The sequence below is a fragment of the Euleptes europaea genome, chromosome 5 (assembly GCF_029931775.1).
Source record: "Euleptes europaea isolate rEulEur1 chromosome 5, rEulEur1.hap1, whole genome shotgun sequence".
Lineage (NCBI taxonomy): Eukaryota > Metazoa > Chordata > Lepidosauria > Squamata > Sphaerodactylidae > Euleptes > Euleptes europaea.
In genome coordinates this window covers 15056966-15083835 of record NC_079316.1, presented here as the reverse complement: position 1 = coordinate 15083835, position 26870 = coordinate 15056966, and the positions used below count along the sequence as shown (strand labels likewise).

Sequence of the window (26870 nt, the reverse complement as noted above, 5' to 3'; positions counted from 1 at the left end):
AGAGGCACCTGGTTGGCCACTGTGTGAACAGACTGCTGGACTTGATGGGCCTTGGCCTGATCCAGCATGGCTTTTCTTATCTTCTTATGTTCTTAAGGCTTTAAGAGAGGATGTGTTCATGGAGGAGAGGGCTATCCATGGCTACCAGTCAAAGTGGATACCAGTCATAATGCATACCTATTCTCTCCAAGATCAGAGGAGCATTAGGTGCTGTGGAACCCAGGCAGGATAATGCTGCAGCAGTCGTCTTGTTTGTGGGCTTCCTAGAGGCACCTGGTTGGCCACTGTGTGAACAGACTGCTGGATGTGATGGGCCCTGATCTGATACAGCAGGGCTTTTCTTATGTTCTTATGTTCTAATCTTCTTTATAAATTCACATAACCCATTTTTGTGTTGTGGCTGTTGCCAACTACCACTCAGCCTTTATTGACTTGACCCCAGAAATATTTCTGTGCACTCAATTATCTGCAGGGCAACTTCATCTGTCGCCTTTCCCAGCATGCCTCTGTAACTTTCAAACCGTCGGATGTGTATCTATTGTTTCAATCTCTGGAACACTTGTACCTAATGGTCCATCAAACCCATATCAGGAAAGCTAGATGCATAGATCGCTCACTTTTCACCAGTTACAAAGTAGCTTCAGGTTGCTGCTAGAGACATGACTTAAGAATGGAAATTTGGCAAAGTAATGTTCTATAAGTAGAAGAAACACACGTTAATGCGGTGGTGGAAAGGGCCATCAAGTCACAGCTGGCTTATGGAAACCCCATAGGGTTTTCAAGGCAACCGACTAACAGAGGTGGGCTACCATTGCCTGTCTCTGCATAAAAACCCAGGACTTCCTTGGTGGTCTCCCATCAAAGTATTAACCAGGTCCAACGCTACTTAGCTTCCAAGATCTGACAAGATCGGGCTAGCCTGGGCCATCTAAGTCAGGGCACACATGTTTATACGTGGATTAAATATGGGCATAACCCAACGTCTCCTGCCTGTCTTCAGTCTGAGGTTACTTACAGGGAGGTTACTGGGAGCCAGAGGAAAAACTTGTGGTATGTGTAAGTAGTTTTATTAATAGGAACCTATGATGTGCAATTAGAGGAGGGGGAAGGAGGGGGGCAATAGGAGGTCTTGTCCCATTCAGCTATATGATCTGATCTGGAGCAGAAGTTGTGTCTGTAATACATTCATATGGAGCATAAACTGTACAAGCCCCTGAAATGTGGGTTCTGAACCTAAGCTGATACTTGAGCCGCTGGGGAAAACACTAGAAGTGCTTCTCTTATATACCATCCAATAAAGGGCAGTATAGCTATTCTTTGGTCAGCACCATGGACAAGGCCTCAAAGTGCCTAGCGATGGCCAGCAATGGAAAAACACACGTTTTTAAAATAAGAAGAAAAAATGGTTTTTATGTGCTGATTTTCTCTACCTTTTAAGGAGAACCAAACCAGCTTACAATCAACTTCCCTTCTTCTCCCCACAACAGACACCTTGTGAGGTAGGTGAGGCCGAGAGAGCTTGAAGAGAGCTGTGACTAGCCCAAGGTCACCCAGCAGACTTCATGGGTAGGAGTGGGGAAACCAACCTGATTCACCAGATTAGAGTTTGCCGCTCATGTGAAGGAGTGGGGAATCAAACCCTGTTCTCTAGATTAGAGTCCACTGCTCTTAATCGCTACACCAAGCAAAAGTCCCTGGAACACACAGAGAAATAAACCCTGGCACCCAATCTAATCATGTTCCAGTCATGTGCTCAATGAACACAAGGAGAGAGGGGAGCAGGCATGAGCATGCTTTCCCTGCCCCACATCTATGCGTGATCACTGACTCATGAGCACAGCATCTATGTTTTGAGGAACTGAACGCATGTAGGCTCAGGAATGTTAGAAAAACAGTGTTGCCAATTGCAAGGATGGCAGCTGTGTATATACATTCCCTCCATGTGTAGATTCCATGCTTGTGAGCCAGTGATCATGTGGTAGGGCCAGGACCACTGGGATCATACTGGCTCCCCTTCTACACATTTTGATCAAGCGTGCAATCAGAATGTGTATCTAGAACCAATCTGATTCTACATCAGCTAGGTGGCATAAAACATACTGAGATTAGCGTTACACCACTTGGAGAAATAGACTCATCAAGTACACTTTTAAAACAAACTATGATGGCAGTAGGACCTTATGGCTCAGTGGTAGCATGCACATCTTGCGTGCAGAAGGGCCCAGATCCACTACTCAATATCTACAGCGAAAGGATCTTAAGGATCTCATGATGGAACAGACTCCTCTCAGCCTGAATGTTGGAGAGCTGCTATAAATCAAAAGGGCTGAGGAAGAAAAGATAGACCCATGGTCTACCTTAGAATAAGGTAGTTTTATGGTGGGTAGTGGAAAGTGTTGTCAAATCACAACTGACTTATGGTGATCCTGTAGGGTTTTCAAGGCAAGAGACGGACAGAAATGGTTTGCCATTGACTGACTTTGCATAGCACCACTGGTGGTGGCTTTTGGTGGTCTCCCATCCAAGTACTAACCAGGACCAACCCAGCTTAGCTTCCAAGATCTAATGAGATAAAGCTAGCCTGGGTCACCCAGGTCAGTGCGGGCACACACACACACATCTATTAATCTATTACTACTACTATTATTACTATTACTACTACTACTGGATCCAATGGTTTTTAGAGGCTTCTACTGTTGCTGATTAGATTCTGAGTTGCAGATTGGTTGGCATTGTTTTATTTCCTTCGGCTGTGTTGGTTGCTTGGTTCACTGGTTGCTTTACTGATGTGTGCGGTATGGTGTTTTTATGGTTTTATTGGCACATATCCCCACACATAGTTCTGAAAGCTCACAATGCCACCTTAAAGACTAACAAAATTTCTGGCTGGGTATGAGCTTTTGTGAGCCACAGCTCACTTCTTCAGATACAGCTAGAATGTGATTATCTGAAGAAGTGAGCTGTGACTCACGAAAGCTCATATCCTGCCAGAAATTTTGTTAGTCTTTAAGGTGCCACTGGACTCCTACTCTTTATTGTTGCCTCCATTCTAAATGTTGTAAGCCACACTGTGTACCACATGTATACTCCTTATAAGTGTTTTTGGAAATACGTTGTCAGATCCCCCGGAATTTCATGGGTTGCATATAGTGCTTCTCCACAGAAGGCAGAGAAAATTGAAGGGAGAGATGATGACGTAATACCAAACCATTATTAGTGATGGAGTTCCAAGATCTTCTATTCACAGACCTGCAGAAGGCATTCCCTTGCCCTGAGTTCAATTGCCTCCCACACATAACCATGAATAGAGGACCCCAGGCCTGCTTTGGGCAAGGCCTTGGGCGATGAAATCATAATAACCTGCATGAAACTCCTAAAACAATATTTCAGCATGGTGTAGTGGTTAAGAGTGTTGGTTTAGAGTGCTGGACTCTGATCAGGAGAACCGGGTTTGATTCCCCACTCCTCCACATGAAGCCAGCTGGGTGACCTTGGGCTAGTCACAGCTCTCTTAGAGCTCTCTCAGCCCCACCTACCTCACTGCGTGTCTATTGTGGGGAGGGGAAGGGAAAGTGATTGTAAGCCGATTTGATTCTTCCTTAAGTGGCAGAGAAAGTCGGCATATAAAAACCAACTCTTCTTTTAGCATCTTCTCATAGGATCCGTTTCCCAATATCCTGAAGGGGAAAAAAGTCACAGTTTTGTTCTAAGTTATACTTGGGCAACAATTTAATGTATCCTCGGTTCATATCATTCTTCAAACTTTCAGCATCTATCCTGTCTGTTGTTCAAATGGTCATACACATAACTATTCGAGCAGATAAAAGAACAGGGAGGTTATACACGTCACCCCGGGAAGAGGTAAGCGAGGGGCAAAGAAAAAAAGGTATCCACAAATAATAATGCATGCATCTTGCGCAGTCTTAGGTGTAACCACTTGGAAGTCAGGAAGAGAAATTGCTTATATCTATCTCTCTGTTGTGCCTGGTCTCCGCTAGGTATCCTCCATGAATTTGCCCTGCCCCTTTAAAAAGCGAGTGGCCGTTATTCCATCAAGAGCTCTGCTTCTAGACAAAAATGCACCGATGGGATTAGACCCTTTGTCCGGCCCTCACAAGATAAAGAACTGAAGTGAGACCCTGTGACCTACCACGCCTGCACCTTCCTCTCCTCTGCCCTAGACCGACAATGGAAATTGTTCCCACGGAGGCCAAAGGACTGGGCATTTTAACACAGAGGGAGGGGGCCCTTCGTCGAGCGGGCACAGGAGTCTCCGAAGAACAGAACCATTTCCCCACTGCCGAGGGCAAGTTCCTTCTCCGTCTCTCAAGCTGCCATTTAGCACATGCCAAAAACCTTCCTCTCCGTTCCAAGAAGGAAAGGTCAGTCGAATGAAGACAGGTGCAAACGCCGGCAAGAAGCAAGCTGACAATAAAGCTTAGGTAGCTGAATGTCAATACCAGAAGGAACACCGTTTGGGCTGGTGCGAACCTCTGAAACTGCCTCATTGTGAGTCAGTCCCTCGGTCGGCCGAGTGCACTCCTGTCAGCTGCAACTGGCGGAAGCGCTCCAATATCTTTCTAAACATCTGCTACTTGAGGGATAAACCTGGGTTGGCCCCATACAAAGCTGAAGGCCCAGCCTGGCAGCAACAGCTTTATACCTCCAGGCTAAATCCAATTGGACCTTTCAGTCAGGTGATCTCAGCAGTTCTCACTGGATCCCTCCTGTCAACGTGTGCTTCCTCTCCTGGCCATCTTGACCAGGGTGCTGTGGTGCCGAGGGAATTGGGCCAACAGCTCTCCTTGAAAGCAGGCCGTTCAGGGGGCACCCAGTACACATGAAGTTGCCTTATACTGAATTAGACCCCTGGTCTATCAAAGTCAGTATTGTCTACTCAGACTGGCAGTGGCTCTCCAGGGCCTCAGGCAGAGAAAGGTCTTTCACATCACCTACTTGCCTAGTCTCTTTAACTGGAGATGCCGGGGATTGATCCTGGGATCTTCTGCATGCCAAGCAGATGCTCTACCACTGAGCCACGGCCTCTCCCGAAAAGGTTGAGAAAAGTTGCTGCTAACACATGAAGCTGCCTTCTACTGACTCAGACTGATTGGGCTATCCCGGTCAGTATTGTCTCCTCTGACTGGCAGTAGGTCTCCAGGGTCTCAGGCAGAGACCTCACCATCACCTCCTACCTGATCCTTTAAACTGGAAATGGTGGGGATTGAACCTGGGACCTTCAGCATACCACGCAGATGCTCCACCTCTGAGCCACAGCACTTCCCCTCTGAGTACCAGGCTCAGTAGCTGGTGACCCTCAGTTCTAGATTCAAATCTCCACAACACCTGGCAGTAACCTTCCCCACAGGGCTGTTGTGAGGACAAAATGCGAAGGGATGAGGCTTGGCAGTAGAGCATCTGTTTGGCCTACAGAAGGTCCCAGGTTCAGTTCCTTGCATCTCCAGCTAAAAGGATCAGGTGGTATGTGCTGCAAAAGACCACCCAAAACTCTGGAGAGCCTCTGCCAGCCTGAGTAGACAACACTGACTTTGATGGACCAAGGGGTAGTATGGGGCAGCTTCATGTCATGCATCCAACCTGTATGCATGCAAACCATCCTGAACTCTGTGAAGAAAGGGTTAGATACAACTGTGAGCTGTGTATACATAAGAAGTTCATTGCACTGTATCAAACCCTTCCAAAATAAAAATGTTAAAACAGTACAATGGCATTTCCTAAGGTTGATATCTATAACCACATGCCAGACGCATTTCAGCCTGTTTGGCATTCCTCAGTGGTCAATTGAAACCCATGTAAAACATACACACATTTACAGATATATATACATATACAGACAATATATATCAGACCAGGTATGTATGTAGGTTGTATAATATGTTACCAATTATACAAACATCTGGTAAGATTGTCTCAAGTTGTTATACTGGGCTGTATATGTCTCCCGTATAAAATGTGTGCAATTATCAACCTGGTAAAACATTGTTAATCCTATGGGGTCACATAATCCTATGGGGTCACATAATCCTATGGGGTCACATAAGTGAGACTTGGCAACACTTTCCACCACCACCACAATTCCGAGAGTCTGACAAAGGGAACTTTGACACTCAAAAGCTTCTACCCTGGAAATCTTGTTGCTCTTTTAAGGTGCTACTGGACTCGAATCCTGGACTTTCTATGTCACTTTTGTGGACCTGGTGATGAGGAAGGTGAGGAAGCATCCCTTGCTTTTTCCACCTGAAGAAAGGTCTAGAGTTGTAAAAGGAAGGGGAATTGATTTCTGATCCATCCCCCCCCCCCAAAAAAAGGTGCCTTGTTCAGGAGAAGGAGGAGGAGGAGAAGAAGAAGAAAAGTTGGCTCTACCTTTTAAGTAGAATCAAACCAGCTTACAGTCGCCTTCCCTTCCCCTCCCCACAACAGACACCTCGTGAGGTAGGTAAGGCTGAGAGAGCTCAAAGAGAACTGTGACTAGCCCAAGGTCACCCAGCTGGCTTCATGTGGAGAAGTGGGGAATCAAACCCGTTTCTCCAGAGTAGAGTCCACCCCTCCTAACCACTACACCAAGCTGGAGGAGGCAGGAAAGGCCTAATCAATAACCTGAATGCCCCCAGACTGACACATCATGGCCAATTTCCCAGGAGGCCTCTCATATCACAATACCATAGCCATGTCTGCCAGGCCACCCACCGCTCTGCCGTTCTTCTAGGCAAAAAAAGAGTATCGCCCAGGCAGAATCCTGTTGTTTTCCTCTCTTCTCGAGCCTTTGATGGCAAATGCGGCTGCCGCCTACTTGAAACCGGAGAGTTTTTAACCTCACTTTGAACTAGCTTTATTTGACAATACCCATTCTCCCAGGAAACGGCGGTCTCTCACAAAGCAAACATGCAGCCCGGGGGGGGGGAGGGACACGCCGAAGAGGAGGCGATTATGCACACACCAGAGAGGTCATCTGGCATTCTCATTTCCTGGGAAGGTGGTGATTAAGTGGTTGTTCTCCCCGCACACACACCAGCGTGTTGCCGTGTCTAGACCCATACAACCGGCTGACGGCCTCACGCAACTCCCAGACCGACAGTGCCAACGTAAGCAGAGTTACACCCTGCTCGGATCACAATGAACTTAGAAGGGTGTAACTCTGCTGGGCCCTGGGAAATGCCTTGTTACACAGACAGGGCTCTGCCTCCCATTCGGCGCCCACAACAACAATACCCGTTTCCTGTCATTTCTTGACATGACACACGCAGGGATGAAATGCTTTCTGAACGGTGCTTTCCAGTGCAAAGATACTAAATTGGCTGTACATTACACACACACAAATACACAATCACTGTCTTCTCTCCCCCACCCCCACCCCAAAAAATAAGGCAGGCTTTGCCACCCGGCCATCACAACCCCAGAATGGGTGTTTCCCTGAAACACTCACCGTCTTGCCATAAACACACACACACACACTGGTTCTGCATAAAATGTACCCCAGACTCTGCTTTCCCTTCTCACCTCTCTACATTTTATCTTTAAATTGAACTGGCTTGTGTTTGTGTGTGTGCGTGTGTAGAGCGCGAATCACTGGAGAGGAACAGCCAGTTACCAAGGAAACTCCCCGATGAATCAGAGAGACGGACTGGGTATAAGATCTAGACATACTGTATCTTCTTAATTCATGAGACCATAACATTTGAAACGAGGAAGGAGGGGGGGGGAGAGAGAGAGGAAATACGAGCCCAGACTGGGAGACACGCGTCCCTCCCACCAGCACCAAGGACAGCGCTCATTGTTTTGCCGGGGCTAGGCGAGCGGAATCCGAGATGGACTGAGGGGGGTTTCTCTGGAGCGCTCTGGCATCCGGGGAAGGGGGCAAGGAGCATCAATACCACCCAAGGACAAAGTGGTCCAGATGGAGGTGAGTGGAGAGAAAGCGGAGGGGCTGGTTTCCGTCTCGTTTCCACCCAGGAGTGGAAAAGAGGAGCGAGGGTCCAGGGAGCCCCGGAAAAGCCTCTATCTGTCTGCTTTCCTGCTGCCTGGATGTGTCTGAGAAGTGTAGGTTTGATCTTCTGTCTTCTGGCTGGTTGGTATCCCTGGACAAAGCGTTGAGATTTATTTATTTTAAAAAAAAAATCCTAACCGGAAGAAAATCCCCAGCTCCTGCTAGTTGGTATTCAGTTTCCCGAGCTCTCCTCTGCTTTTTGAAGGTTGCCTCTCTATTACAGTTTGAAATCCTGGCAAAGAGCCCTCTGTCCGCGTTCTGACTTCCGTACAGTTTCTCCAAGTGGCAGGCGGAGTGACAGGTTTGGCCCGAGAGGCATCGAAAAGAGTGGGGTCCCCTTGGCGATTGCACAGCATGAACCCCCACGTTCCTCACTGCCCAAGGGAGTTCGGTAATGTGCACGAAGCGTGGGAAGGGCTCGGCCAGCCAAAGAGATGTAAACACGGCAGAAGACCAGTGGAGTTTTCAAAAATGCGAAAATAACTGGAAGGCTCGTCCAAGAAAGTTTGACTGCGTGAAGATCGCCTTTTCTAGACTCTCTGGTTTGGGTGCAAATTGTTCTCAGCAAATGGATTGGCGTTCCTCCTTTTAAGAAAATTCTGGCTGTTTTTCCACCCTTCCTGGGTGTAGAAACAAAAGCCCGTCAAGAAAACATCGTTGGGAATGGCAAGAAAATCACCCAATAATTTTAATTGAAAGCAAAGACTTATGAAAGCATCCTTCTTGCCAATAGCTTGGTTTCCCTCCTCCTCGAATGTGAAAACTACTGAAGTATGTAGATGAAAGGGGGGAAGTCTCTCTGTGTCAGATCCAATTCAAATCTCCATATTGGGAACAGCTGGACCACGGTTGCTAAGGTAACTTGATCAATTAAAGATTCTCTAATAGAAGAAGACAGATTGAAACGTATGTTCGAATGGATATGGGCGGGGGGAGAGACAGGAAGCCACAAATGTGTCTAGGAATAGTGGTATAAACAAAGCGAGGTTAGATATATTTCAGAAGAAAGATTGCTAGGTTAGGTGGATTTTGTAGGATGGGGGAACTGGGTTGTTGAAGTCCAGGATTCCAAAGGAAGATGTTTTACAGGCAACTTGCTTCAAGCGCTCTTTTATGGCAAACATTATACCCTCTCGCCTCGAGAATGAAATTAGTCGCACGACACATTTATGATATGCAACAAAAGCCTAACGAGATTAAGGTCATAATGTTTTAGTGTTGGGCACCCTAACTTCAGTGCCTGTAAAAAATAGATGTGAAATGATGTGTTTTCATGAGCAGATGTCTTGGTCTGAAATTCTGGGACAGAAAAGTCTTTCCGATATGTTGGAATGAGTTGCAAACAGCCCCGAAATACTAAAGAGCTGTGCAAAGGTGAAGCCTGTTACTGTCCACATCGAAAAAGAAATGCAAGAAAATTCTAAGCAATCACTGGGTTGGTTACAGTGCAATCCTAAGCACAGTTACATCCTTCTAAGTCCATCAAAATCAATGGTCTTAGAAGGGTGTAACTCTGCTTCAGATGGCACTGTAGTTTCCGGTCATTCTTTAAAAACAAAAACAAAAAGTACTTGCCATCTTGTGCCTAGTTCTAGGAAGAGACTGTAAGATCCATGTACGACATTCTTCATTATCTAAGACACTTCTTAGGTGGCTTCTCTTTAAGGAGATATGGACCGAGAACAAACAAAGGTTTCAGTGTTCCGAGTTCAAGAATTTCCTGGTTAAGGGCTGCTTCCATTTTTCATAGACCAGGTTGTTGTTGTGGTGGATGATGATATTTTTGAAATAGATAATGGCTACCGTTGAATGCTCATTGAGTAGAGGCAGTGCTGTGGTGTGATAAGCAATGCCCCATCCTAAGCATGTTTACTCAGAAGTAACTTTTGCTGAATTCAGGGAGACTTGCACATCCCAATGCTATGCTCATTCACTCCGAAGTAAGCCATGCTATGTTGACTCCCGATAAGAAGGTGTAGAACAGTAGCTTTTCTCTGAGTATCCTCAGTGTAAAGCTCCACAGACACACCCTGCAAGTAACCTTTCCTTTCAAGTGTACCGTGACTTTGCTTTTGTGCTCTGAACCCCCTGCTCTGGAGAGGGGTTATTTGGCAAACAAGAAATGTCACCATGGCCTTTGTCGATTAATTGTGGTTTTTCTTTTCTTTTTTCCCATCGGAGGGTACAAAAAATGTTTTCAGGAGGGCATGGTTTATTTGACAGGTGGAAGCATTTGAAGTATGGGAGTCTGTGACTGTTTTGCTCTGAGGTCACCCAGCTAGGCAGGAAACTTAGTGGGGGAGTGAACATTGGTCTCTGGCGTGAATCGAATGATTGAAAGGTCCTCAGAACTCATTTCCCTTCATGATCTTTGGGGCATTTGCAAGCAGTGGTGTAAGCTACGGAAAGTTTCATGTGAAAGAAGGAAATGCTTGGTCTTTTTTGCACAGAACTTATCGATGTCAAGTGTGGCTACTCCTGTACAGAGAACAAGCAGCATGCTAAGTGAACTTCTTGAGAACTTTGAGCCAACAGGGAAATAAGTTTTCTCAGACTTATTTTATCCTCCATTTACTTTACTCCATGTACTTGAAACCACCTTAGGTGACTCTACCTATCGCTCTGTCTGGTCCACACTTTGAAGAGGTACTTTGTCGCCTTCAACAGTGTACAGCATAATTAAACAGTGAGCAATCAAAAAAAATTATTTAGTGTACTGATTATCCCTGACCTGGATAGCCCAGGCTAGCCCAGTGTTCTCAGATCTCAGAAGCTAAGCAGGATTGGCCCTGGTTAGTACTTGGATGAGAGGCCACCAAGGAAGGCCAGGGCTGCTATGCAGAGTCAGGCAATGGCAAATCACTGCTGAACATCTCTTGCCTTGAAAACGTATGGGGTCACCATAAGCTGGGTACCCAGCTTCTGTTTTCTAGGTGGGTTTATTCCCCTCCTTTTTCTTCTAATTCTGGGGTCACCATAAGTCAGCTGTGACTTGACAGCAAAAAAACTAAAAACAAACAAACTGATTATGGAAAAGTCTGTCTTTCTTGATTTCCATCTTGAAAGTGCATTAGAGAATATGACTGGAAACAAATGTTATGCTCTTTTTTCTCTAAGGATCAGTGGGGAGATGGGGGTTTTTCTTTGCATTTAGAGTTCAGGGGGAATGAAAACTTTATTAACTTACCATCCAAATGGGCCGGCAAGAAGGAACACTGCTGAAGCTGGAGGGTGAGAGATTCAAAACAGATAAAAGGAAGTATTTCTTCACACAACACATAGTTAAATTGTGGAACTCCCTGCCCCAGGATGTGGTGATGGCTGCCAACTTGGAAGGTCTTAAAAGGGGAGTGGACATGTTCATGGAGGAGAGAGCTATCCATGGCTACTATTCAAAATGAATACTAGTCATGATGCATACTTATTATCTCCAGGATCAGAGGAGCAGGCCCGTTATATTAGATGCTTTGGAACACAGGCAGGATAATGCTGCTGCCGTCGTCTTGCTTGTGGGCTTCCTAGAGGCCCCTGGTTGGCCACTGTGTGAACAGGCTGCTGGACTTGATGGGCCTTGGTCTGATCCAGCATGGCCTTTCTTATGTTCTTATGTTAACACATTCCTATCACTGACTCACATTCCAGCACCAACAAACGAGCAGCAGAAGGAAAATTGCTTGCAGGGCTGAGGCTTTCTCTAATTTGGTACCTTCGGCTTTGAAAGTATTTGCTCAGCGGAGGACCCGAAGTCAAAATCTTCTTAAGACCTATGAAGAAGCAAGGTCATCTTGGTAGATGGAAGGTTTTTGCAGGAGGCACTACCTTTCAGGGGACTGACGCATGGGTCTGGGTTTGCTCATTTGAAAGGCAGCACCATAAGAACAGAAGAACATAAATATCTCCCTCCCTTGGTGGCTCTTTCCCTTTCCCTATCACCTTATTCTGTGGTTTCAAACTCATAATTGGCACATCATATGTCTAGTCTCAGGACCATGGCAACTATCCTATGTCTCTGTGTAGTAGAGTATGAACATTTTCCCGAGCAATACTAAGAATGGTTTTTTTAGGCTAGAACATATGGTAGGCAGAAGTGTAGGTCCGACACTGAGATTTCAACTGCAGGAAAAGAGATGGGAAATCTGTTCATAAGAGCATAAGAAAGGCCATGCTGGACCAGACCAAGGTCTATCAAGGACCAGACCAAGGTACATCAAGAGTTAAAGCTCCCTTTGTCAGATACAAGTCGGAAATTTCCTACTTGTATCTGATGAAGGAATCTTTGACTCTTGAAAGCTTAGACTCCCCCCAAAAAAAATCTTGTTGGTCTCTACTTTGCCACTGGACTCAAATTTAGCTAGTCTACTGGAAACCAACATGGCTACCTTCTGAAACATTTGGAGGTGACGTTATGGTGCGTACAGATCCTGAACATAAGAACATAAGAAAGGCCCTGCTGGATCAGACCAAGGCCCATCAAGTCCATCAGTCTGTTCATACAGTGGCCAACCAGGTGCCTTTAGGAAGCCACAAACAAGATGATTGCAGCAGCACCATCCTGCCTGTGTTCCACCGCACACAGGTGGAACAGTCACACCAACCCAGCTTCAAATAAGCAGGAAAATGTACACACACAGAAATACATTCAGAACGTAAGTATATAAGAAAAGCCATGCTGGATCAGACCAAGGCCCATCAAGTCCAGCAGTGTGTTCACACAGTAGCCAACCAGGTGCCTCTAGGAAACCCACAAACAAGACGACTGCAGCAGCACCATCCTGCCTGTGTTCCACTGCACCTAATAGAATAGGCATGCTCCTCTGATCCTGGTTGAAGCAGCACTTGTCAAAATAGCCTGTGCTTTTCCTTTCAGATTGTGGCATTTCTCTTTGATTAGAGAAGTGGTCTGTCATCTTGCAGGTCCTTGTAGAGATAAGCAGTACGTGGGGACTAACACTTTTTTTTTAACCAAATAGTATTGTCTGGTGTGGGACACTTGTGATGGCAAGGGGAACCAGGGGAGGAGAAGAGGGCCGGGAGATTCTAATAGCTAAGTCATTTGAGCATAATTTACCCAACCTAGAGCATGCAAGCAGGCTGTAGAGGCAGCGCAAGGAAAGGCAGAGGAAAAGCCAATGACATCGGAGCACAAAGGTTGGCAAGCAGGCAGAGGCGTTTTTTAACATGCCCCTCTGATTCTCGATGTACTGGAATGGGTGCAGTTGTCCAGGTGGGCTCAAGGGTACTCCCTCCTTCGTTCATTGTTCATACTTCCTGGGTGGATGGTGTAGTGGTTAAGAGCGGTGGTTTGGAGCAGTGGACTCTAATCTGGAGAACCGGGTTTGATTCCCCACTTCTCCACATGAGCGGTGGAGGCTAATCTGGTGAACTGGGTTGGTTTCCCCACTCTGCACATGAAGCCAGCTGGGTGACCTTGGGCTAGCCACAGCTCTCTTAGAGCTCTCTCAGCCCCACCTACCTCACAGGGTGTCTGTTGTGGGGAGGGGAAGATGATTGTAAGCCGGTTTGATTCTCCCTTAAGTGGTAGAGAAAGTCAGCATATAAAAACCAACTCTTCTTCTTCTTGATCCCTAGTGCTGACAACCAGTTCTGGAGCTAAGCTTGGGTCTGACTTGGTTTAAATTAAGCTTTGGTGGCAGGGAGGAAGTGCATGAGATCTTTGGCATCCACAAAAAGAATCTGTCTGCGCCTTACAATTGTCTGTGAAAAGATACCCTCGCTAGCACATATTAGATGCTTTGATTGTATTCTGGTATACTAGACATGGTTGACTTGCACTAGGCAAGAGACGTGGGTTTAGATCCCTTTGTAACGCACTCTCGGTTAACTGGTCCCTGGAAAATGTTATGAATTGTGTCCACTGAAAATACTCAGCATTTAAGCTGATGAAAGATGACATCAAAGTTGTCCACAGAGTATGAAGATGAGAAGACTTTTGGCTCAACATTAGGAAGAACTTCCTGACTGTTAGAGCAGTTCCTCAGTGGAACAGGCTTCCTCGGGAGGTGGTGAGCTCTCCTTCTTTGGAGGTTTTTAAGCAGAGGCTAGATAGCCATGCTTATTCTGTGAACTTAGGCAGATAATGAGAGGGAGGGCAGGAGGGGTCACATCAGGGTTTGGCTCTCATGGCCCTTTCTTACATGCCCAGGGAAATGCCGATCACCACTTTGGGTCAGGAAGCAAGTTTCCTCCAGGCCAGGTGGACCAGGGATCTTGGAGAGGGGTTTTTTTTTTTGCCATCTTCTGGGCATGGAGCAGGGGTCACTGGGGGTGTGGGCAATAGCTGTGAATTTCCTTTATTGTGCAGGAGGTTGGACTAGATAACCCTGAAGGTCCCTTCCAACTCTGTGTTTCTATGATTCTAAGACATTTTTGTACATGAAAGCCATCAAGAGAGGAGAAAGCCATGCCTGTATATGAAGTAGCTCTCTAATCCATGTTGCAAAGGGTTTTTACACAACCTGACCTGGTTGTGATGGCTTCTATGGGTTACTTGATGGAGCTGTGAAAGGATTTCTTTTCCGACATCAGATGTATATGCCCAGAGTCCCAGGGTATGAAAGAGGGGTTATGATGCAATACCCCTACTGAATCGAGAAGAAGAAGAAGAAGAGTTGGTTTTTATATGCCGACTTTCTCTACCACTTAAGGGAGACTCAAACCGGCTTACAATCACCTTCCCTTCCCCTCCCCACAACAGACACCCTGTGAAGTGGGTGGGGCTGAGAGAGCTCTAACAGAGCTGTAACTTGCCCAAGGTCACCCAGCTGGCTTCATGCGTAGGAGTGGGGAAACAAATCCAGTTCACCAGATTAGCCTCCACCGCTCATGTGGAGGAGTGGGGAATCAAACCCGGTTCTCCAGATCAGACTCCACCGCTCCAAACCTCCGCTCTTAACCACTACACCACATTGGCTCTAAACGCAAAGGGGACCAGAGTTGAGTTTCAGCTACCTGTTGAGTGTCCGCTTTTATGCAGACCTTTATTTGCTTCGGTGTGATGTGCAAAACAGAGCATTTTGCCAGAACTCCCAGTTAGAAGCGGGAGACCTCCTCTGAAAACCAATACCTAAACAGTCCAGCACTATAGAAAGGCAACTGTTTGTAAGCAGGGAGGCTCCGCTGAATACACAGGACTTCGTGCTCAAGGTGACCTCTAAATTCGTTTGAAGGGAAGGTCAAGAGTGCCATTCTCAGCGAGGATGTAGATTCGCAGTACAATACTAACAAGAGAGTCCTCATTCCTGTGTCAGCCTGCATGGGAAGAGGGTATGTTTGAGAATGAGGAGACAGACTGAGGAGCTTTGGATCAAAATGTGTTTTGCTGGCCATTTGGCATGCTTCTCTGTTATTTCTCAGGCACTGGAAGCACTGTATTTTTTTTCCTGTTCAGATTTTTAACTATCCTGATTCTCAGGGACAGGATGGGACAAATAATGAGAAAAACAGAACCATCGATAGGGTTACCAGGTCCCTCTTTGCCACCGGCGAGAGGTTTTAAGGGCAGAGCCTGAGGAAGGCGGGGTTTGGGGAGGGGAGGAACATCAATACCATATAGTCCAATTGCCAAAGCGGCCATTTTCTCCAGGTGAACTGATCTCTATAGACTGGAGATCAGTTGTAATAGCAGATCTCCAGCTAATACTTGGAGGTTGGCAACCCTAACCATAGAAGAATCATAGAATCATAGAGTTGGGAGGGACAACCAGATCATCTAGTCCAACCCCCTGCACAATGTAGAAAATTCACAACTACATCCCCCAGTGACCCCTACTCCATGCCCAGAAGATCAATAGGTCCCTCATTTATTTGCCTATAATAATTTATTAAAACACTTATAGCCCATCTTTTTTTTTATCGAGATGGCTTACAGGGATATAACATGCAATAAAAGCAAAGAATCAAAAATGATAAACCTAGGCAGTAAGTGCCATAACCTACAATGCAAAGCGAAACCTTCTTTATGTATTTAATTTGCCAGCAAATCGCAGCTGATTTATGGCAACCCGGCAGGGTTTTTAAGGCAAGAGACATTCAGAGGTGGTTTGCCATTGTCTGCCTCTGCATCATGCCCCTGGTATTCTTAGTCATCATCATCATCATTCCTTTATTGGCCCAAAAACATAATACAGAAGGGTACAAAAGGAATGGAGATATTAAAAAGTGCCCTTTGCAGAATAGTTAAAAGACATATTGTCGAAGGCTTTCACGGTCAGAGTTCATCGGTTCTTGTAGGTTATCCGGGCTGTGTGACCGTGGTCTTGGTAATTTCTTTCCTGACGTTTCGCCAGCAGCTGTGGCAGGCATCTTCAGAGGAGTAACCTCCAGACTAACAAAGACTACAGTCCACAATAGCCATGCAGATTAGTTTTGGATTTTACACATTAACAGATCACTTCAGGATACAATGGTTCCATATTAACATACCACACCCTCATTAGCACATTATCTTGATACTTACAGGACAATGGTTAGCACATTACCTTTGTTACTTTTTGCAGGACAATGATTCAGCTCAAACCCAACTCCTTTCTGACTATATATTACTCTTCCTACACACTTGACACTGAGAGACACTGTCCTTCAGTGTTACTCCTCTGAAGATGCCGGCCACAGCTGCTGGCGAAACGTCAGGAAAGAAAATACCAAGACCACGGTTACACAGCCCGGATAACCTACGAGAACCAGTTAAAAGACAGTTAGATCGAATAGCGCTGTTTGTTGATACTGCCATCTAATTAACTGTTTGGCGGGCTTTTAAAACAAACTTTAAAAACTGTGCCACCGTCTCCAATATATGGGGCGAACGATTGTTCAATAAATAGGAAACGTTAAAAGAATCTGAGGCATTGCCCCTGGTATTCCTCGGTGGTCTCCCTTCCAAATGCTGCCCAGGCTGACCCAGCTTAGCTTTCAAGAACTGCCAAGATCAGTCTAGCCTGGGCTATCCAGGTCAAGGCAAAGACCACAAATCCATCAAAATTAGCTGGTCTTTCCCTACTTCCTACCATTTAGGGAATCACATGAACCTCCCTGTGAGGGGCATTTTTCAGCCACGGTTCCACCACCTTCCGCTGACCTTCAAAGGATGGGTGAGGGTGCTACAAGCAAGGCCTCTGTAGGTGACCTGATTTGTATAAAGCAGTGCTGGATCCGGAATTTGGAGTAAGGGAACATTTTGGACAGGATACCCCTCAATGTCACCACCCCTGATCCAGGCCTTTCATTTTTTATAGATATTTTAACCACCATAACACAAGCACCTTAGGCTGGAGGGCTGTAAACCAATTCACCACCCACACCTCCCTTATCTACTAAAACATCTACCTTCAGCTTTGGGAATGTGAGGCAAAGTGGATGTGTTTCTCTCTTTTCCCCCTGTTATACAGGATTCCTTGGTCGTTAAAACAGCACAGCATATATTAAACCGGATCCCTTTCCCCATTGTCCTGTAGTGTTTGCTATGGGTTATATGGGTTGATCAGAATACAGGAGTCCAGAGTAACAAACATGCTTAAGTTTATTACATTTGTTCACTTGGCATTTAATGCCTACTTACTCTAGTATGGTAGATGACCCAAGTCCCCGGAGCTGAGAGCTGACCTATGTTTAGTGGTTACAAACAATGTTACAAAGATGCCAGCGTGGTATACTGGTTAAGAGTGGTGGTTTGGAGTGGTGGAGTCTGATCTGGAGAACCGGGTTCGATTCCCTACTCCTCCACCTGAGCGGCGGAGGCTAATCTGGTGAACTGGGTTTTTTCCCTCTCTCCTCCGCACGAAGCCAGCTGGGTTACCTTGGGCAAGTCACAGCTCTGTTAGAGCTCTCTCAGTCCCGCCTACCTCACAGGGTGTGCGTTGTGCGGAGGGGAAGGGAAGGTGATTGTAAGCTGGTTTGAGTCTCCCTTAAGTAGTAGAGAAAGTCGGCATATAAAAACCAACTCTTCTTCTTCTTCTGGTCTCAGACCAGGAAACAATAACCAGAAAAGCCTTACCAGTTCACTGTTTTTTATAGGAACAGCACACAAACCCTGTCAGTGTAGTGCAGTCATTAAGAGTGGGGGACTCTACTCTGATGAACCGGGTTTGTTTTCCCCGTAAACATAAAGCCTGCTGGGTGACCTTGGGCTAATCACAGTTCTCTCTGAACTTTCTCAGTGCCACCTACCTCACAAGGTGTCTGTTGTGGGGAGGAAAGGGAAGGCGATTGTAAGCCACTTTGAGACTCCTTAAAGGTAGGGTAGGCAAGGTATTAAAACCAACTCTTCTTCTTCATGTCTAAACTCCCTTTTGGACTCCCTGCCTATTCAGGCTTTCGAGAATCCAAGCTCTATTTGTCAGATAACTCACAAAGGGAGCTCTGACTCTTGAAAGCTTATATCCTGAAAAACCTGTGGGTCTCTGAGGTACTACTGGACTTGATGGGGTCACCCCCTGACCCAATCTTCCCCAGACTTGGGGGGTTCTTGTAAGGAGTGTCAACTGCAGCTACCCTGCAAATTTGGTGGCTCTACCTTTAAAAAAAAAAAAAACACCATCACCCAGAGCCCTGCAAAGTTTTTCCATAGGGTTTAATTGACCCAACATTTTTCAGATATTCAGAAAAAGTAAGGGGGGGGGCAATATTGATATGGAAATTCAGGGGTTTTTTTCCAGATTTTCCCAAAATATTCAGAACAATTAAACCCGAATCCGAAAACTGCAAAAAAAAAAAAATTGGTGCATACTCCTACCTTCCAGCATGGTGTAGTAGTTAAGAGCAGTGGTTTGGAGCGGTGGACTCTGATCTGGAGAACCGGGTTTGATTCCCCACTCCTCCACATGAGCGACGGAGGCTAATCTGGTGAACTGGATTTGTTTCCCCACTCCTCCACATGCAGCTTGCTGGGTGACCTCGGGCTAGTCACAGTTCTATTCTCTCTCAGCCCCACCTACCTCCCAGGGTGTCTGTTGTGGGGACGGGAAGGGAAGGTAATTGTAAGCTGGTTTGAGTCTCAAGTGGTAAAGAAAGTTGGCATATAAAAACCAGCTCTTCTTCTTCTTCTTCTTCTTCTTCTTCTTCTTCTTCTTCTTCCATGGCCTTTTTTCTGCCTCTCCCCACAGGTTTAGGGTAGTGCTGTCCATCTAGCTTCTTTCTCATACCAGTGCCCTTTCGCTTCAGCAGATCCTTTATAAATGCATCTCACATTTTTCTCTGCTGGGCAGGTGCAAGCCCTGAAAGCTATTAATCAAGGAAGATGAACCGTGCTCAGCACCGTTGACTCTGCCTCTCACATCAGATCAGCTGGTGCAGGTGGACTCGACCAGTGGGGCGTTGCTGCTGCCAGCCTGCCGGCCACAAACTTAAGACTCGCTAAGTAGATTGACCTTGCACATTAATGGCAGTGCCTCGAATGGGAAGCTCATCCCCAGCAGCAGCATCGCTTCTGGTATTTCAGTGATAGGACAGGCAAAATGCATTTTCCTGGTGATCTCTTGATAGCTAGAGGAACAATGAGTATCAAAATATATTCCCAAAGTTAGGCTGAATAAATGAAAAAAAAAGTAATGGAGATTTAGCGACTGTTTCTCAAGACGGCTGTCTGATCGGCAGTAGGTACAGTCGATATAATGGCTTAGAGTGAGCGCTATCAGCCAGGAAATCCCTGAGTTAAAACTGATCTCAGCCAAGAATTCACTAGGGGGACATTGCGCAAGACATTACTTCACATCGTCAACTCCTCGAGTGCAATACAGAAGTAATAACTGTAGCCTACCTTACAAGGGGTTGTAAGATTACTGAAGATGAATGTGAAGTCCTTTGAGCGCTTAGAGAAGGAGCTATTTATAAAGGGCTACGCTATGGTAGAGCCAGCGTGGTTTAGTGGTTAAGAGCAGTGGTTGGAGTGGTGGACTCTGATGTGGAGAACTAGGTTTGATTCCCCACTCCTCCACATGAGTGGTGGAGGCTAATCTGGTGAACTGGATTTGTTTCCCCACTCCTACACATGAAGCCAGCTGGGTGACCTTGGGCCAGTCACAGGTTTATTAAGAGCTCTCTCAGCCCCACTTACCTCACAGGGTGTCTGTAGTGGGGAAGGGAAGGGAAGGAGATTATAAGCTGTTTTGACTCTCCCTTAAGTGGTAGAGAAAGTCAGAATATAAAAACCAACTCTTCGTCTTCTTCCTGAGTAGCCATTAACCATGTATAGCCCAGAATACTCCATTTATTACTGGCAATGGGAGGCTACCAATCAATTGTGCATCTCCTTCTTAAACCTACCACCTGCTAGTTACTCCAACTAAGGGGGAGATGAGCAATGGATCCCCTGCAGAATTCAATTTTACTATCAATATTTTTTTTAGATACTCTGTAACCTCCACCCACCCGGACCTAGATAGCCTAGGCTAGCCTGATCTCATCAGATCCCAGAAGCTAAGCAGGGTAGAACCTGGCAAGTATTTGGATGGGTGACGTCCAACTAATACCAGGGTTGTGACGTGGCGGTAGGCAATGGTAAACCACCTCCAAACATCTCTTGCCTTGAAAACCCTATGGGGTCGCCATAAGTCAGCTGTGACTTGACGGCAAAAAAACACCCATTAAATACTTTTGCACTTTGTTTGGTAATTCTTCAACCGATGCTGGAAAATCTGGAATGAAAATGTAAGATCCACAGTATTAGAAGAGGTTGAATGGGTCACATGTCCAACACTCTGTAGCTAAAGCAGCCATCCAAATAAATCTTTTCAAATTCTTCTCGAAAGCCTTCCAGGAAATTCCAACAACCTCTCAGGGCAGATTATTTTGTTGCTGAGCAATTCTTGTGCTTAAGAAATGTTCTATTAGATGTGCAGTTGTCATTCTCAAGGGCAAAAGGGCAGGTTGAGCTCCCCCACCCCTTTTCTAACATCAGGTAGAACTCATCTGTGCCTTAGAATGACCTTCTCGGACTCAACTGCCCCCACACACATACACACTTCTTCTTCTTCTTCTTCTCCTCCTCCTCCTCCTCCTTCTTCTTCTTCTTCTATTACCTGGAGATTAGCAGGAGATCTCCAGGTCTTACCCTACCATGATCCCTCTGAGAATCAGTGGTTAGCAAGATGAGACATGACCTTCTCAGTGGTGACAGCAAACTTGTGGACTGCCCCTCACAGGACACCCACTTCGATCTCTTCGTTGGTGTCATTCAACAGACAAAGCCTTTTCTTTTGCACTAGGCTCTGGACGGTTTTGATTTCAGTTGTGGCTAGGATTGCCAACCTCCAGGTGAAATGCTGGAGATCTCTCGCTTTTACAACTGATCTCCAGCCGACAGAGATAAGTTCACCTGGAGAAAATGGCCGCTTTGGCCATTGGACTCTATATCATTGAAGTCCCTCCCCTCCCCTCCCCAAGCCCCACCCTCCTCAGGCTCCGTCCCCAAAATCTCCAAGTATTTCCCAACCCAGGGCTGGCAGCCCTAGTCCCCACTGGAGACAAAAGTGGGGTAAAAAAATACCTAAATGAAAGTTGCTTAACGATTCTAGCGTTCCTGCCTTCCTGACCTTGAGCCGTAGCCTTTACACTCTCTCCTAATACCACAGAGCCTCTCCTTAATGACAGCATTTCCTAGTTTGGGCATTTTTTAAGAACTCTTTCGAGCACAAATGTGCTATGCCGCCCTCCAGTCATGGCTTCAGGGGTCTGCTTAAGTGTCTGTCCCTACTCGGTCATCACATCCATTGTTTATGTAGAGAACACGGGCTAAATAGGGGGCAAACATATGGGCTCTCTCAGCTTCCTATTCTTGAATAGCAGCTGCCCCCCCCCAAAAAAAAAAACCAATTCAGGGTTGAGACTTTAACATCTGTTTCTTGTCTCGGCTGCTGTGCAAGGGACGGCGATCAGTAGTCAGAAGATGCTCGGGATGTTTTCGGAGGGCTTCTGTTGCCAGGGCAACTACCTCCTTGTTATCAGTGTGTTCTCCACATCTGGCTCACTGGGGCATTTGCTGTCAGAGTATAGGGAATATGTCAGGCCTTGGGGGGAGGAACAAAGGAAAGGGAAGCATTAAAAAAATAAAGCATGCACAACAGGCATAGATCAGTCACTTCGTTTTTCAGATCTTGTTTCATGGGATTATAATGACAGCTGTAAAATGGGGATTAGACAGATTCGTGGAGGATAGGTCTATCAGTAGGGTCGCCCGGTCCCTCTTGGCCACCAGGGGGAGGTTTTGGGGGCAGAGCCTGAGGAGGGCTGGGTTTGGGGAGGGGAGGGACTTCAATGCCATAGAGTCCAATTGCCAAAGCGGCCATTTTCTCCAGGGGAACTGATCTCTATCGGTTGGAGATCAGTTGTAATAGCAGGAGATCTCCAGCTAGTACCTGGAGGTTGGCAACCCTATCTATCAGTGGCTCCTGGCCCTGGTGACCAAAGGGGACCTCCCCATTTACAAGCAGTAAAACTCTCGACACCAGTACCAGGAGGCATCATAGGGTTGCCAGCTCCAGGTTGGGAAATACCTGGAGATTTTGGGGATGGAGTCTGAGAAGGGCAGAGTTTGAGGAGGGGAGGGGCAATAGTGGTGAATACTGTACACTTGGAATACTGTGTACAGTTCTGGTCACTACACCTAAAAAAAGGATATTGCAGAGCTTGAGAAGGTGCAGAAAAGAGCAACCAAAATGATCAGGGTACTAGAGCAGCTGGCCTAGGAGGAGCAGTTAAAACGCTTAGGGCTGTTTAGCTTGGAAAGAAGGTGGCTAAGGGGAGACATGATAGAGGTCTATAAAATTATGCAAGGTATGGAGAGAGTGTACAGGGAGAAGCTTTTCTCCCTCTCTCATAATACTAGAACACGGGGTCATCTGCCGAAGCTGGAGGGTGAGAGATTCAAAACTGATAAAAGGAAGTATTTCTTCACATAACACATAGTTAAATTGTGGAACTTGCTGCCCCAGGATGTAGTCATGGCTGCCAACTTGGAAGGCTTTAAGAGGGGAGTGGACATGTTCATGGAGGAGAGGGCTATTCATGGCTACTAGCAAAAATGGATACTAGTCATGATGCATACCTATTATCTCCAGGATCAGAGAAGCATGACTATTATATTAGGTTCTGTGGAACACAGGCAGGACAATGCTGCTACAGTTGTCTTGTTTGTGGGCTTCCTAGAAGCCCCTGGTTGGTCACTCTGTAAACAGCCTGCTGGACTTGATGGACCTTGGTCTGATATATTGTGCACAATTGTATTTAAAAACACAGGGCCTGAAATAAGGCTTCTTAAAAAGCACAGAAATATTTTCAAATATTACCAACACAAATACAGTTGATGTTAGTACATACAATGACCAAAATAAGACCAGATGCGTTTCAGCCCTTTAAAGTCCTTCTTCAGTGGTCATACAGGCATAATTTTACAATACACATCCTGACATTTACACAGACATAATACAAGGTTTTTAAAAAGCCTATTATTCTGTGTGCCTTTCTATAAAATATTTCATCCATGTGTCTTAAAACATGGCTCACAGCTCACACCTTGTAAGAGGGATCCAGCTTTTCAGGATGTGTATTACATCAACAGCATCTCCAGTTAAAAGGATCGAGTGACGGGTGATGTGAAAGACCTCTGCCTGAGACCCTGGAGAGATGTTGCCAGTCAGAGTAGACCAGGGGTGTGATTCAGTACTAGGCAACTTCATGTGTTCATTTCCATTACTCCGTGTAAGTGAAAGGAGTGAAAAGCCCCTTCCCTTCACTCCATTCATTCACATGGAGCAGGGAAACAGGGTTGCAGTTAAGAAACCCTTGCGAAAGAGCAAATTGCACCCTACAGTATAAACATACAAAATAGGTAGTTTGGAAGAACTGTTGTTGTTTTTTTGCTTAGTTCAGCCTGTGGGTTGAGTATTAATAAGGCTCGGTTCAGTTTAATAACTAAATCCCAGCTGAACCACTGTTTTTGCAGGGCGTCTTTATTCTGGGGATGGCGGGCAACTGGTTTTTGCTTAGTTAGCAAAGTCGTGGCTTAACCTCATTGTGGCGACTGGAATTTATTTTAAACAGAAGGATAAAATTCAGCCTTCTTGCAATGGATGGAAACAGATGGCTTCTTCTCTTCTTTTCCAGCATTCCAAACATACCAGAGTGAAACAATTCGCACAGGTACTTGCAGGAATAATAGGAAGAACTATGCGTAGCAAAATCGACATACTTGCCAAGTGGCATTCCCCTCTGAGGCAGACACCTGGGTAGGGGTTGTGGCTCAGTGGTAAAGCCTCTGCTTGACATGCAGAAGGTCCCAGGTTCAATCCCCGGCATGTCCACTTAAAGGGGCTAGGCAAGTAGGTGATGTGAAAGACCTCTGCCTGAGACCCTGGAGAGCCGCTGCCGGTCTGAGTAGACAATGCTGACTTTGATGGACCAGGGGACTGATTCAGTATAAGGCAGCTTCATGTGTTCGTGTGTAATAATGGGAGAGCAATGGAGTGAAGGAATGAGAGTACTGACCAGTCCTGTGTTCAAATGATGATGAGAAAATTCTCCTGGCTCAGTTCCCAATTGGGATTTGCTCTGTCTTGACTATTGCTCTAATGATCTTCTGTCAAATTGTGCAGAACCTTGAGGAGCAGTACCCCAAAATACTTCTCCCCATTTCCTTTGTCTCCACAGTATCTGCAGGGACTGGAGGATTTCTTTTTTTAAAGTTCTGTAGGTGTGCGTTTCATGACACCGACGATCGGGGGTCCCAGCAAAAGCACAACCATATGTTGCTCCTGACTTATGGTAACGCCATAGAGCCAGCATAGTGTAGTGGTTAAGAGTGCTGGATTGGAGCAGTGTACTCAGATCTGGAGAACCGGGTTTGATTCCCCACTCCTCCATATGAGCCGCGGAGGCTAATCTGGTGAAGTAGATTTGTTTCCCCACTCCTCCACATAGGGTTGCCAGGTCCCTCTTCGCCACCAGCGAGAGATTTTGGGGGTGGAGCCTGAGGAGGGCGGGGTTTGGGGAGGGGAGGGACTTCAATGCCGTAGAGTTCAATTGCCAAAGCGGCCATTTTTCTCCAGGTAATCTGATCTCTATCGGCTGGAGATCAGTTGAATTAGCACGAGATCTCCTGCTACTACCTGGCAGTTGGCAGCCCTACCTCCACACGAAGCCAGCTGGGTGACCTTGGGCTAGTCACAGCTCTCTTAGAGCTCTCTCAGCCCCACCTACCTCACAGGATGTCTGTTGTTGGGAGAGGAAAGGAAAGTGATTGTAAGCCGGTTTGATTGGTAGAGAAAGTCGGCATATAAAAACCAACTCCTCTTCTTCTTCTTCTTCTTCTTCTTCTTCTTCTTCTTCTTCTTCTTCTTCTTCTTCTTCTTCTTCTTCTTCTTCTTCTTCTTCTTCTTCTTCTTCTTTCAAGGCAAGACACATTCAGAGGTGTTTTGCCATTGCCTGCCTCTGCCCTGCGACCCTAGGGATCTCCCATCCAAGTACTAACCAGGGCCGGCCCTGCTTAGTTTTCAAGAGCTGATGAGGTAAGGCTAGCCTGGGTCCTCCAGGTCAAGGATGCATACTTGTAGGACTTTTTAAAAAATTCACCAGTGTATGCACAGATGCTGAGGGTTATTTTTAAAACAAACAAACCATACAAACATCTCACAAACTGACAGCAGGGTGGATCTAGCCAGCTTTCTAATACAATCTTGCCCAGTTCGTTCCTTACTACAACCCCTGTCCCACATGGCTTTTATCTATACAGGTCCCATGATCTTCAGCGTCATCTCTTTTTTTGGTGCTCAAAGAGGACCCCTTCTGACTTTTACAGCCACCAAAAAGTTGGTTGGACCCAACTCGTAGTTTCTACAATCGATTCATTACAAAGAGCAGTCTGTGGGGGAGATTCAGTCGCAGAATCCATCCTAATAGGATTCTGCAATCACCTCCTCTGCAAATTTATGGAAGAAAAGGGTCTACTTTGGGACAGTCTTATTGACGTTCAGACATAGTTTCAGCCTGGAGGGATTTCAAGTCTCCTTCCTTGGGATGATGTGCTCGTTTTCACGTTGTTCAGAGAAGCAAATTAACATGAGACCGTTTCTGCCTCTGAGAGGGGAGATCTTGTTCCTTGGTAAGTTCATTAATCTGAATAATGCCTTCATGTTAGCTCCTTAAAGTTCACAAGGCTCAGTTTCCTGGTAATTGCGAGATGTTATTGCTTTTCCACCGAGGAAGCCCTACAGAGGACCATGAATATGGAAGCAGTTGTTTTCTCTCCCTCTGCTGTAAAACTGGAGTGTCACACAGGAAGCCAGTTTTCAAACAGGGTACTTTCACAGAACTGGGGTATGCAAAATCCATCGGATCTGCGGGACTACCTCTCCTGGTATGCTCCCTGGAGGACTCTTCGTTCAGCCAGTACCATCCTTTTAGTGGTCCCCTACCTGAGGAATGTCCAGCTGGCCTCGACCAGGGCTAGGGCTTTTTCGGCCCTGGCCCTGCCTGGTGGAATAGACTCTCTAGTGAGACCAGGGCCCTGCGGGACCTTAAAGAGTCTTGCATGGCCTGTAAAACAGAGCTATTCCGCCAGGCCTATGCTTGAGGTCTACTACAGTTCCCTATATATGAATGCTGGCCTCCCTTACCCTCACCGCTGTTATACGTCCCTGTATCGAACTGGGACTTTAGTTCCATCTGCTCGCCTAGTTGTAGGATTGCCAGGTCCCTCTTTGTCACCGGTGGGAGGAGTTTGGGGCGGAGCCTGAGGCGGGTGGAGTTTGGGGAGGGGAGGGACATCAATGCCATAGAGTCCAATTGCCAAAGCGGCCATTTTCTCCAGGTGAACTGGTCTCTATCGGCTGGAGATCAGTTGTAATAGCAGGAGATCTCC

The 26870-nt window shown here is 46.3% G+C and overlaps 1 protein-coding gene across 2 annotated transcripts in view; it reads left to right on the top strand.

The window, feature by feature from the left end:
- Window positions 1-8746: 8746 nt before the first annotated feature.
- The window catches only part of KCNMB2 (potassium calcium-activated channel subfamily M regulatory beta subunit 2), a 123320-nt gene continuing 105196 nt past the window's right edge, over window positions 8747-26870 (top strand). For both annotated transcript variants that reach the window (XM_056850013.1, XM_056850011.1), the window contains exon 1: window positions 8747-8862. The gene's annotated coding sequence lies outside the window, so the exon portion shown is untranslated. The remainder of the gene's footprint in view (window positions 8863-26870) is intronic.